Genomic DNA, 14,266 nt, shown 5'->3' on the forward strand with positions numbered 1-14,266 from the left:
ATGGATGGATGGACGGACGGATGGATGGATGGATGGATGGATGGATGGATACAAAGCTACCTACTAAAGTTTCAGGTCCTAAGGATACTTGGAGTAATCAAGTTTTTGGTGACCTGAGGAGTCTAAATGGTTCTTAACTGACAAGTAGCTCCTAGATGTAAAATATCAAAACCTGAGGCCTTCAATACTTTATAAGACTTTGTTCTTAATGGAGTATTAGGTTGGAAGACGGCACAAAAGTATGAAGTCTAAATTGTCTACCATCTCAAAATATGCCAGTTTCTATGAATGACAGACTGATGTTAAAAGTGTGCAAGCAGATGTAATGACGTTTTGAATGATTTTATTGTATTTGTCAGCAAACACATTTTTCCTGTGAAGCCTCATTAAGACTTACGAGGAGATACTGACAACATATTGTTCTAGATGTGATCATATTATGTGAGCATCCAATGTGAAACCTAGTATTTTATATCTATGCTTTTGTAAGTGTTCTGCACTGCTTATTGTCTGTGTAGCAAAACATGTTTGGTGTGTTTATAATTACTGAAAACACGTATGAATAATGAATGCCAAATTTGAGCAACATGAGTGTATCTTAACTGTTTGAAATAGTAATGAAACTATTGCAGTTTTGTGGGTGATACGTGATATCTGCTTTTTGTACAGCCTTGACGTGCCTCCAAAGGGTGGGAGGGGGGATACAGGTTTTAACTTGATTCGATTTTTAAACTAATTTCTGATACTAAAAGAGGATAACTTTAAGTCTCCCTACTCCAATAACGCAACTTCTACACTGAAGATTGTGGTTTTTTATGGTGTGTTTACTCGCAGAATAAAAAAAAATCTGGTATCTATCTATCTATCTATCTATCTATCTATCTATCTATCTATCTATCTATCTATCTATCTATCTATCTATCTATCTGTCTGTCTGTCTGTCTGTCTGTCTGTCTGTCTGTCTGTCTGTCTGTCTGTCTGTCTATTGTGTGTGTGAGAGAGATGTTAATGATCTAAACATTAGAATTAAAAGCAGAAAATGTTTCTTAATACTTAAGTTGACTCCAAATCTGTGTAAAAAATTTATTTAAACCACTAAATCAAATTTCATTGCTCTGTAAACCTTTTGTTATTAATGTGTTTGTACAAATGGAAACCAGCTATGCATCTTTAAATCATAATTTAAGGTGCATTAGGGTTACAACATTTTATGTCGGAACATCAAAATTATTTTTTAAATTACAGCTGCGGGTTAGCAAGGAACGTAAAAAAAAAAAAAAAAACATGCTTTCATGTTTTCTTTTTTCTTGTGGAAATTATAAGACTCCTCTTTTAAATCAATCCATTCAGCCTCATCTAGGCTCATGTTTTCCTCCAGCTTTCCAATATTGAGTGTTTTTTTCTTCATTTTGTCTTCATCCTGGAGATCATAAAGCTTTTCAGTCTCATTTCCTGCATCCCATTTGTGTCACTGAAAGCAAACTGCACGCCATTTTGCCCCTCTTTACTCAAGTTCAATAATACAAGAGCCGTCTAGTTTTTCCAAGACTCAGGTGGCTCTTTCACTGGGGTGACTGAAGGATCGACTCCTCAGAGGCAGCTTGGCACAGGCTGAGACACATAGCTGAAAAGCCTGCGGTGACGTTTCTCATCTGCTTTTTTAACTATTAAATCCCCAACTGTTTGGATATTTTTTGTCTCCCTTTTGCATTTTGTTTGGGTTTCCTTTCAGCAGTGGAAGGATTTAACGCTCAGGGATTAGTCAAAATTAGGCCCTGTTTACACTTTTGATGAAAGAAAATCAGGCAAAGAAATTTAGTGTCACAGCAGTACAAAACCTGAATGAGGGTGAGTACAGATGCCGATGAAGTTAAGCCCCATCCATACAAATGCAGAACACACACTGCGGCACCTTCTTCACAGTCTCTGCTCTGCAAATAACTTTCACCCTGAGTCAACATGTCCTTCTCAGACATTATTGCATGATTAAATAAATGCCGATGTACAAAGCCTTCATGGCGCCACATCTGAACCACGGTGAGAGTGACAGCACATTTCATCTACTCCCATCTCTGCTTTTTTTTCTTTTTCTTTTTTGTACTAGCCGCTGCTTTAAAGTGCCGTTGGTTTGTGTGACTGTCCAGATCACGTCTATCAGTGTGTGGGTTTTCTTTCTTTTCTTTTTTTTTTTTTTGTCGGTGCACAAGAAAAAAAAAGGGGTTCTGTGAAGAAGGGCCTCCCTGCTTCCAACACATGGTGCCCAGACTAAACAACAAGATGAATGTTTCCTGAATCCAACTTGGCACAGAGGCACCCCAATCTGCCCATGTGTCTCGGCTGAATGACTGAAAGGCTTGCATTCAAAGCAGGAAGAAAGGAGAGGTTAGAGGAGGAATGGGGTGAAATTAGTACAGTGGGATGGAAAGAAAGATGAGAGAGGGATGTAGTTTGGTCATTTTAGAGTCCCTTAGAAAAGTACTCAGACCCTTTGAAAACTTTTTACATTCTGCGACAATTGCAAACCTTAGCGCATTTCAATTGGATTTAGGTTGGACAGACGAACAACACGATGTGAATAATTGCGAAGTGGATGGGAATGTTGCACAGTTTTCTGTTTTTTCCTCAAATAAAATTTGAAAAAGTGTGCTTTTATTATCCTTTAGAGTTAATAGTTTGTAGAACCACCTTTTGCTGCAATCACAGCTGCAGGTCTGCTGAGGGATGACTTACCTGCTTTTACAGATCTAGCGACGGACAGTTTTGCCCAGTCTTCTTTGCGAAATAGTTAAATATCAATTAGATTGTTAAGAAAGCATATGTGAACAGCAATTATTTTCAGTTATGTCTAAGCCCTTCCCACACACGAATATGCAGTTTTGACCACAGCATAGGTTGTTGTCCTGCTGTGAGGCGAACTTCCACAGCAGATTTTCCTCCAGGACTGCCCTGTGTTTAGCTCCATCCATCCTGTCCCTGCTGATTAAAAAAAAAAGAAGCATCCCTGAAGTGGGACGCTGACCCCACCACTTTTAAGCGTGCTGATGGTGTGCTCAGAGTGATGCCCAGTAGTAGTCGTCCTCCACACATGCGGTTTTGTATGTAGACATAAAGTTTATTCTGGTCTCATCTGACCAGAGAACCTTTTTCCCCTACACAGGTTGTGGTTTAAAGCAAACAGGACTTTTTTTACGTCTTTCTTTAAACAAGAGCTTTGATCTTGCTGCTCTTCCACAATGACCAGATGGAGTTGTTCCGTCAACAGGTTCTCCCACCTGAGATGTGGATCTTGACTGTGTCCATGATTGACGCTCTCAATGCCCTGCCTGTCACTGTAGGTGGAGGGAGGTTTGGACACCCTATACATCAGAATAAGTCTCATAAAAAGACTGAAATTGTTTTTGATGTGAGCATTATTTGGTCACTAATGATTAATATAACTAGTTTTTGTTAAATATTTTCCAAATCTTGAGTTCTAAACAGCAGAGTTATATCTTTTTTGAGCGTATAATTTATTAGAATGGGGTTTAATCTTCAAAAGAAAAAAAGTTCCAACTATTAGCATTTCTTACAATAATTTTTTTAGGTGGAATGGCTGAAGCAAATGTTTTCATAGCAGTTTTCAGCTCCTGCTGCAGAGTATATATTTTCCTTGTATGTTTTAAAGGATTAAATTTTCGAAACTGTGTACATACGTTTGATCAATCCACAACAATCCACATATACCAATTTTGGTATATATCTTTTTATATTTATTTGATGTAACTGAAATGTCATAAATATAACCAAATCCAATAAGGTTATCGATCAGTCTTTGTCCTTAAAGAACCAACTAAACTCTGTGTCCTTAGAGAATATAGAACCCTGCCCATTTACTGCACTCTGTTCAGCCTTCCTGTTACCTATTTTCAGTTTTGCTCTTTCTCTACCTCGTCTACTCTACTGCCTGCTTGACTCCAAAGCCCGTTTGACGTAAATCTGATCATCTGCCGCCCTATCTGAGCCGCTAAAGATCTCTGCACTTGACTGTGCATTTCCAGGGACGATGATTCTCCCAGTCAGAGGGTGGCGCCAAACACACAGCAAATAAAAAAGATGAAGTGTCCTTTCGTGAACAGAAGAAGAAAATCAGCAGCAAAGCTCATTTTAAAGAAATATAGTGGAGAGAGGTCAGCTGTTTTCCTCATATGAAAGGACACAATGCATAATTATTCTTGTGAGAAATCATTTTGGGTTTTTTTACTAGACAGTGTATACAGTGTAAAGCACACTATCACCCCGAGAGGCCTTGGTAAAAAAGTTGCATGTCTTTGGGTAGAATATGGCTTTTCTGTTGAATTTAACAAACAGTATGTTTAAGAGCCAGTGCATGTCTGCCAGGTCCAAGCAGGTTGAGGTGCATGTCAAGTCCTCTGTTGTTGCCTGAAAATAAAACATAGATATGTTGTTGAAAACAGTTTCTTTTTTAAATAGCTTCTTTCCTCTCTGTACGTCTTGGGGCCCAGAGAGAAGTACAGGAGTTAGGGAGTTTGTCCTGCATTTGGCGGGTTGCTGGTTGCCTCTGTCAGCCTCTGTCAGCCTCTGTCAGTCTGCCCCAGGGCAGAATACGGTGTGAATGGGTGAATGACTGACTGTAGTGTAAAGCGCTTTGGGGGTCAGGTCTTGACTACGCTTTGGGGTCGTCGGACTTGATAAAACTATACAAGTACAAGTCATTTATCATTTACTCCTTCCAACTTAATCTTAAAGGAGCAATAAGTGAAATTCCACCAGTGTTGTTGAGCACCGTCTGTAGACCAAAACAAGAGGTGTGACAAGCCACGCCTCTCTCTACCTCCACTCCAGCTGCAACCTTGCTCAACACTACTCTTCTCGGGGGCACATATGCACCTCCAATGCGCATATTTGCAAAGTATAAATACACAGCAAAACGACATCAGCTTTCGGAGGGACATGTCTAGTAAAGGAGTGAGTAACTCATAACTTTATAATGCTGTTAGAAAGAGAACATTTCGATCCGCTGGATGTGCTCTCCGCCATTTTGCTCTTATGTCACACTGCTCTGATGGTGGCATTTTATGGGGAGGGAAGGGCAGCTATTGGACATGCACGTACATGCACACGCAGCTGGCCCGGCTTTGTAAACAAGAGACAGGAGAACAACACAGAGAGTGTGTGGTGTCATACCATATTCCACCTTAAAAGATACCTTTAGTTCTTCACATCACTGGTTTTTAGTTCTTTCTATCTAAAATTATTAATTATTGCTTATTTCTCCTTTAAACGTGTCACTGATACTTTTTCATTCATTAACATCATCCACACCGAAGAGTGCTACTTGTTAGCTTGGCATGGTCGTTCTTAGTATGGTGCGCTCCCTGTTTGGAGAAAACGTTGAACTTTTGACTTTCCTTTTCGTTAGTCCCTGGTCTGGGCCAATTGGAAATTGTCTAGTTCTGTTGCAAATGTACCTAACCTTTAAGAAAAGGTTATACTCTATTCACAACTGAACTTTGCCTTTTAGAGATCAGTGTAGCTTCTTCTCATTTAAGTGCTCAGAAGATTTCACATTGACTTCCCACACCTCTAGAGTCCCGCGTATATGAGAGCTGTGGGTGAGTAAAAAGTTACCAAACACGGGAAAGGCTTAAGTCGTCATTGTTTAGGTCTCTTCAGTCTGTATCTACAAATCCAGCGGAGAGTTTGCTTTTCCTATACACACTAGACCCGCTCGCCGTTATTCTTTTAGATCTACATGTTTTCAAGTGGGTCAGAGTGTCTTTGGGTTGGCCCTCATACCCACAGAGCGTACGATCTGTTACAATCATGCAATATTGGAGCTGCGAACAGGACCAACAAAAGCTCAGTGTGCTCTTGTCAATATTTCTCCTCCCACACATAACCTTTCACCTTACTACCTTGCACCTTCATGTAGCACCTTAACTCTTTTTTTTTTCTCTGACGTTCTGGATGTGAACATTGGCCAGCTTGCTGGGGAAATAATGATTGGGAGTTTTTAAAGAAGGGGTTGGGGTAGTATGGAGGAAATTCTTGGCAGACTGTGGGAGAGGCTGAGGCGCTGAGGGGGCTATGAAGGGTTGAGTCTTACTGCGGTTTTTAACAACAAGCTGTTGGATTTGAAGAGAAAGTTCCAGACACGCCCCCTGCCCTAACCGAACGCCGCAATCCCCCTTTTCCCCATAAGCCTTCAAAAAATGTATGTCTCAGTAAAGATGTCTTCGCAGGAAGCCCCCACTGTGTGTTTTCCGTCGCATGATCCTTCCTCCACCTTCACCCTTTCTCTCCTCGTCTCGTGACTGAGGAGAACCAGACTCCCGAATTGTGGCAGGAGGTTAAAACACCTTATAGTAGAGAGGGAACACACACGGATGGGTGCCTGCATGTGACAAGCCCCTGCCAAACAGCGGTAGAGAGAAAGAGAGAGAGAGAGGGAAAGGGGCTCATACCCTTGGTGGTTGGAAGGCCTGATTGGAGCATAAACAGCAGCCCAGGAAGTGCTGAAGTAAGAGCGAGAGAGAGAGAGAGGTGGGGAGAGAGGGGAAATCAGGAGATCTGCCGGCTGAGAGAGAAAAGTTTTAGGGCTGCGTGGAGCAGAGCGGTCGTTTGTGTCGCTGCGGTTGTTTCCAGCGAAGGGGGGGGAGAGAAATTCTTATCGGGACATACTGTGTTACAGAAAGAGCTCAGGGTGAGTAGCTGCATCTCCTACAATAACACACTCGCACCCAGATGCGAGCTGATACAGGCACAGATGTTTAGTCTTTAAACACCACCCCTTCTCTCCATTTGTCTTCCCCCCGCTGTGGATTCAAGCAATCAAACGGAAATGAACTTGTTTTGCACAAGAAGTGTCTCTCGAAGTTGCGGCATGCAATGTTGTTTTTAATTCCACCAGGATTTGGAGGTTGTTGTTTTTTTTTTCATTCAGTTTACAGTTCTTAAAGTTTTGCTGCTTTCTGATTGTGTCCCCTGGCTCTGAAAGCTGCTTGTTTTACATAGTTGTTGTTATTTTGTTGAGTGTGTGGGGTGGTGGTGGGGTGGTGGGGGTTAGGGTGGTTAAAATTCAGCCAGCCATTCAGTATTGGGCCAGTAAAAACTGTGAAAACAGTGAGCGAGAAGACAGGGGTAAAAAGGGAGCGACTAATGTGTGTGTGGCTGTGTCTAATTAAGCTGATGGAGGGGGACGAGGGTCAAATCATGAGAGGGTGAACTGGAAAGAAAAAAACACAAGACACAGTCCTGACACTATCTGTCACATTAATTGTCTGGGATTTGAAAAGTCTAATCAAGCTGAACTTTTCTCAACCTTTTGAACCTTTTCCGTCTTTCTAGACCACAGACCGATAATTTCTTTAGCATCAAAGTAGCTGCTTGTTCATTAAGTTTACTGTCAGACGCGTATGGATCAAATGGACTGCCGTACTTTCCCACTAGGAAGACTCTGCATTCCTCCCCTCAAATTAAGCGTTAGTGTCACCGGTATCTCGGACATAGTTGCTGTAAAAGCAGTAAGTAAGCCCTAATTAGTGATTATCTCTGTTTTTCTTCGGTATCTTCACCGCTCCCCATAAAAAATGTCCCCATCTGTGAGAATGAACTGTCTTATCGTGCCTGTCCTCCGGTCTTAACCTTTACAGTAATACTGGAAAGAACATTAGGTTTTTTTTCCACTAACATCTGGAAAATATGAATGTTGTCATTTTGTAATTCTACAGCCAATTAAATTGTAGGAAACACACAGAAAATATATTCGTTATTTATTTGTGGTGCAGGTTATCTTAAAGAGTTAGTACAATAGAGACGTTCATTTATTTTAATTTTGTAGTTAAAAAAAGTGAAATACATATCTTTATTACACATAGAGTAATATGTTTCTAACATCTATTTCTGCTCATTTAGATGATTATGGCTTATTTAACAAAAACCCATGATACAGTTTCACAAAGGCAGCCCATCTACCTAAAAACATTACAGCTCTTTATGCTCCCATATCCCGATGAGTTTAATAGAGATGTGGATTTTCATTTTCCTGCTAGACTTGGCATCTACCCAGCGTGCCAAAAGTACCAGCACATGCTTAAATGATCACTGGTCAGCAAAGCTATCTGACCCCATAAAGAGTCATGGTCAGGAGAAAGATGAGAGACACTAGACCCAACAATGCAGACAAAATGAAGATAATCATAAAGCAACATGGCTGAACTGTATTCAATAGGCTGTTGGCAGATTTTCTAAAAAACTGAAATGTGGTTATGGTAAGCCGTAACTAAACAAAATAACAGAAGTCAATATTTAAAATATCTATTTGTATGTAGAATAAGTAAATACAAGTTTAATTTTCTAAATTGCTTGAATTAATTAAGTTAATAGTTTGGATTTTAAAGACATATTAGAGACACACACCTGTGAATGTCCCACCATTCCTCTGTCTGTTTATTCATATCCAGACCAATTCCTCCACGCTTCTCTTTGATTGTCAGCACTGCTTTGAATTCAGCTCACCTCCATACCCTTATTTGTTACCTCCTTGATCATAAGTAGTTGCTGTGATTTGTTGTGTCTCTTTGAGCTACAAGTACATCAACTCCAGTCCTCCTCTTGGGGAAAGTAGGCGAACAGACAGAAGATGAGTTCCCCTATCAGAAAGACAAATGAGCTTGCACCCTTGTACTCCTTTCCAGATCCCCTGAAGCCCATCATTCATCACCAGTTTTGGCACTTTGGCTGAGTTTAACTCTCTCACAAGTTTTATGTGTGTTTTGCTGATATAGCAAGATGTCTTTTTTTTTTTACAAGACCACAGGAAACTGTTATTAACTGTAAGGCAATGCTTTGGCTGCCAGTGTAACATAGCCGGGCTGTTTTTCTAAGTGCTAGCATATGAGGCGTAGCGATTTTGGCAGTGCTTTTACAAGCCAGGGTACTCATAAGCTTTGGACCGTATACTAGAAATCGTCCAACATCACCACACAACATCCACATATTGGATTGAATACTTTAACACCAATCTGGACTGATATCTTGCATCAGTCAAAACATTTTTTAATGTGTCCCAGAGATCAAGCACACACCTGAGCAAGATTTTTATTTATTTTTTTAGCTGATCCTAAACATAAGGTGGCAAACAGAGTTTGATGGCTGTCACGGAGCATTGGATTTTGTGGTTACACACCTGTGCCTGTGGCATCTGGCCGAGCGGGGCTGAGGCCGTCAGTGGGGTACAAATAAGGGGTGGTGAAGGTGATGGAAACGGGTGAGAGGCCTGGCCAGGTGTTTCTCCATCAAGCTGTCGGCACTGTCATCTGTCAGTGGGCTCCAAGCCAACCCATGGCACATCTCATTGAGCTCTCTTGGGTTTGATCAAGCCTCCTGACAGAACGTTCGACACAGATCCTATTCATGGTACCTGACGGATGTGATAAAACATGCCTACACAGGGAAATTCTCAAGAATCTTGGTAGATTTCTACACTTAGAAACATGTCCATTTAAAGTATTGTTTTTATTACATTTTTATTCTCATTTCAAACACCGAATTGTTGTCCTTTTAACTGATCACTTATCTAAGCCAATTTTACTTCGTCCATGATTGTGCACAGACAAAGAATTTGACTTTGGTTTATTTAACCAGGCAATGAGATAATTGTTGACACGTTTTTGGTACTACATAACATAGGCATCAAATTCATTGTAAGTGGTAAGCACTGAATTCATTGCTGGAGGAGGGCTTGGAGTGGGGAATTGGGCACAGCATGTATCTGTCAGGCTGTCAAAGAAAAGCCCTGTCATTACATTTACCTACGAGGCAGAACAGAAAGAGTGAGTGACAGATAGGAAAATGGGGCTAATAAAATCACTAGAGTTCAGAGATTTAGGGCTAGTGTATGTATGTTGGCTGACCAACAATTTAGCTTTAATTTAATTAAATATAAGCCAAGTTTGGGTATTTCCTGATCTTGATTGCTGGTGTTTTAGACTATCCCATGCTTGAACACTACTGACCCTAAGGAATTGCGTCTGAAGTGTTTAATTGCAGATGCAATGGGTTCTGCTTCTACAGAATGCACAGGGACTATCTGCTTATAAATGTGTGATATTTATTATTTATTATAAAATGACCGGTAAGGTGTAAGCATTATTAAATTTGCAACACCAAAAAGGAGCCAGCTTGGCAACGGTGGTTCATGAAATGGGCAGTGTGGCCCTCCACCCAGGGCGTCACAAGCAACAGGGTGCGAAAAATGGTTACCTGCCAGTTGAGTCTAAAAAAGTTTTTCTATCAGCTATTTCTATGCCCAACCGGTGGGATCTGGATGTCCCCTGGTTGCATCATGAATAAACATTGCTGTGTACATGTGGCTGATGACACCAAAGATGGTCCTTCTGGGATAAAATTAAATGGCTAGGTCACTGTTTCGTTATGGAGTCTGAACTGCATTTGCGTAAGTGTTGGAAGGCAGAATGAGGGGATTGCCCATGATGCTATTCATCCAAGAGCAACATTTGCAGATTACATTTTTTAAGAGCTAAGTTGTTGCAATCTTTCAGCTACATATACAACTTAGAAAGAACAATTTCACTTGCTCACAATTGTCCCAAGACTTTTTCATCAATCTTCAGAAATTCCAAGTGAATAATGGCCCTTAATGCGGTGTCGTTGATAAGAAAGCTCTTTCTTTATGTTGCAAGTCTAGTTCTATAAACAGATACATGTCTGGGGTGTCTGTGGCTCTAATTGTGCACATCTCAGATTAAAAGGTCACATAAAGCCTGCTTAGTGGATGTGTCCACTCCTGCTATCAGTACCAACATTTTTTGCTTTAAATGCTTGAAGACTTTCCCCAAAGAACTTATCTAAGTGTACTGTGAATACCAGAATGTTTAGACCAAAGCAGTCCTCCGTGGCCTAAACTGCAGTGACCTGAGTCTTATAGAGTTGAGAATTATTTCAATATGTAATTATGACTTGCAGTAGACCAATCTAAATATAGGCCAAATACTTTCCTACAGTTTAAAGTGAGCTATTTCGCTTGTGGGTGGGGATGGGAACAACAGTGTGGAAATTTCTATTGCATTTACAGCCAGTTTTCCAATTATAATTATTATGAAACATACAGTCTAGACTTTGTGCATTACTGACGTTGCCAAGTGGAAGGCAGCATTTTATTGACTCATTAGAAGAGATGTAGAATGCAAGTAGAATATATTCAATTTGCCATTAAATTACAGTTTAACTAATAATACCTCACTGTCTTTGATATTTGCACTTATTCTGATCACGACGACTGATTAGACTCAACATTAAACCACCCATTAAACCACCCTGAGATGTAAAATAAAAATACTGACAATTGTTATTCCTAAGTAGGTATTTTCTGTTGAGTATTGTTGCAGTCAGGGGTGTGAGATGTGCTCTGATGAGGATTATACATTGAAAAAAGTCTAGTATAGGTGGTGATACAGTATGACAAGGGTGTCAACATTTACATTTTCTGTCTTTGTGTTGTATTCTCTTGACTTTGCTACTCCTATGTGTTTTGATCACCCTATGGAGTCATGTTCAATAAATTAGATTAGAACAAGGCTTGTTTGTTAGATTAAAAGTACCATCTGAAATTAACAACCTTTAGGCATGTATTGATCAAGATCAAGCCACTAAAGAATCAAGAATCTTTTATTATCACCATGTGTTGGTGAAATTTACAGGAAAGGAGCTAGCACTACTTTTCTTTTACATAGAAAGTACTCCGGGATCAATGCTTCTGTGTTCTTTTTGTGTTTGTATCCTCATTCTTCTTAAACCTATATCCTGTCGAGGCAGATGTCTGTTCACACTTAGCCCGGTTCTGCTGGAGGTCTTTCCTTACCGTTAAAGGGGAGTTTTCCTCTCCACTGTCGCTTCATGCATGCTCAGCATGAGGGATTGCTGCATCGGCGATGCAGACGACTGTCCACTGTGGCCACATGGTCTTTCAGGAGGAGTGAATGCTGCAAGTCAATGAGTCGATCCAACCTGCTGGGTGTTCTTAGATAGGAAACTTTTAAGCGATTTTAATAATCAGCTGAAATTTATTGCATTGTTTGATAACTAACTAACATTGTTCAGAATTTATTTACTTGTCTTGAAACCTGTCTGTATGATTCAATTGAACTGAGTTTGCAAAGTTCCTTGAAATGACATATGTTATTAATTGGTGCTGAGTACACATGTACGCCACATTGATACACTATTTTATTCTAGTCTGTTTCATAAGATCTGAATGAAATCCAATGTTTATAGCGGCAAAGTTACAAAATATGGCTAAGGTTAAGGGATACGAGTAGAAAAAGGTCTTGAACAAGACGTTGGTACTGGCCATCTCTGTTAGCAGCCGCGTGCTATTTCATTTTACATAATCACCCCTGCTTCCTCCATCTATCAATTCCCCATGACGTTTGGCCTGACTTGGTGAACCTACCGGGGTTTGTCTGAGCCCCTGACGGATGAGCTTTGAATAAACATGATCAGAAGCTGTATGACTGAGGCCTGAGTGAAATCGATGCGATTGATATCTGAGAAAGTTAAAATGCACAGAAGATTATAACTGCACCCCATCAACAACCTATGAATGTGACTAAAGTGTAGCTGTGTTGGCTAAACAACAGGCCAGAATCCATTGTCTTTCTGAGAGTGTAAATCACTGAAGGTTTTTCACCCTTACAAAACATTAATTAAGAAAGGGCTGAATTTGAGAATTAGAGCCTACTAATCCCAATAAATATGGATGAGACTCCTGGCCTGGTTAAAAACCTGCAGTGGCTTGCCCTTGTCCTTCAGATGTGGGCTTTTTTAATGCTTTCTATGGATTTAATTGACTTTCCACTAATGAGTAATTATCATAGCAGGATTTTATAATTACTCCATAAGGCTGCCAAACTCGACTAAGATTGCAAAACTGCAATCTCTGAAATAGTTCTTGTAAGCCTGTGACAAACGCAGGATGTTTTCATAAAAGCCGGGATATTCTAGGAACGGTGGCTAATCGAGCTCTGGAGTCGGACGTTTTGAGGAAACCTGTCCTCTGTCTGTACGTGGCCTGTTTGGAAAACTGCTTCCTGCTTCGACTGATAAATAAGACCGTGTAAATACTGGAAGGACGCCCAGCCGAGCAGTTTAATATTTGCTATCAAATAAAGCCGTTGTATGCTAAATGTAATGACCGGTATGTACTCAGAGTTGCTATTTTTGCACAGAATGAAGTCCGTAATCTTTGAGGACTTTATTTAAATTGGATTATACAAGTGTGACAGCTTTAAATCTAAACTGCAGTCCAAGACAGATTTGTTCACACTTGTTGAATGCAGCATATAGTTAAAAATGTGTTTTTAGAGCATTATTTAGCCAAGCAAGCATAATGTTTTTACTTGCTTTCCTGGTTATTGCTCTGCACATAAAGTCAGCTGTGAATAATAATAATAAACTTTTTAACAAGTCATTATGAGATTTTGTGGAAATATTTGTCCGTTATGGATTCTGACCTTTGACATGGTGACCGCTTCTAGTTTCTTAATGTTTTTTTTGTTTTTGTTTTTTATGTGAAGCATTTCTGCATTTGATTAGTAAAATTAAATCCTATAATCTGGCCCTAAAATTCCTTTTAGGATAAAATTTAAACAGAATTCTTGGGTGAATGTGGAATTAGTCCTGATGTGTATTTGTGACATTGAACTCACAAATCCTTGACTTTACACTTCCTGCACTTGTAGGACAAGAGAAGGATTTCATCATGTTAAGTATTCCTTTAATTTATTACATCTAAATTTAGACACGTTGCTTTTGTGCAAAAGTGCTTCAGTGTTTCAATAGTGTAGTCAAACATTTAAGGCCTAAAGATAAAAACAAAAAGCTAAATCATCAAAATACTAATGAAAACATGCTAGCCAGCAATTTAAAAAAGGGTTTATGCTAAAAACAATTATTTAACAATAATTATTGTAAAAGGCATAAAATAATTATTTTGGCAAGCAATTTCTTTAAATGTAGATAAAAACAGCTGAATTTTTTTTTTATTCCAAAATCGATACTCCTTTTACATTGTTATCTTTTAAGAGATTTTAGTCGCATCTCCTTTCAGAAACAAGCTCCCTGGTTGAAATGAAAACTGTTTTAAATCCAAATCTGACAGTGACACGAATAATTTTGGGCTCACCTGTATCACAGTTTTAAATGATATTAAATTAGATTAGCTGGTTATATGTAGAAGGGCTAAGAC

At 39.7% G+C, this 14,266-nt stretch overlaps 1 protein-coding gene across 23 annotated transcripts in view; it reads left to right on the forward strand.

The window, feature by feature from the left end:
- The window catches only part of si:ch211-285f17.1 (sickle tail protein), a 175,262-nt gene that overhangs the window by 61,581 nt on the left and 99,415 nt on the right, over positions 1–14,266 (forward strand). Inside the window, exon 1 of one of the 23 annotated variants that reach the window (XM_036125281.1) lies at positions 6,611–6,703. The exons of the other annotated variants lie outside the window; for them this stretch is intronic. The gene's annotated coding sequence lies outside the window, so the exon portion shown is untranslated. Of the gene's footprint in view, positions 1–6,610; positions 6,704–14,266 lie in introns of those variants that run through there. 23 annotated transcript variants of the gene reach the window in all.

Source organism: Fundulus heteroclitus, chromosome 21, assembly GCF_011125445.2.
Source record: "Fundulus heteroclitus isolate FHET01 chromosome 21, MU-UCD_Fhet_4.1, whole genome shotgun sequence".
NCBI lineage: Eukaryota > Metazoa > Chordata > Actinopteri > Cyprinodontiformes > Fundulidae > Fundulus > Fundulus heteroclitus.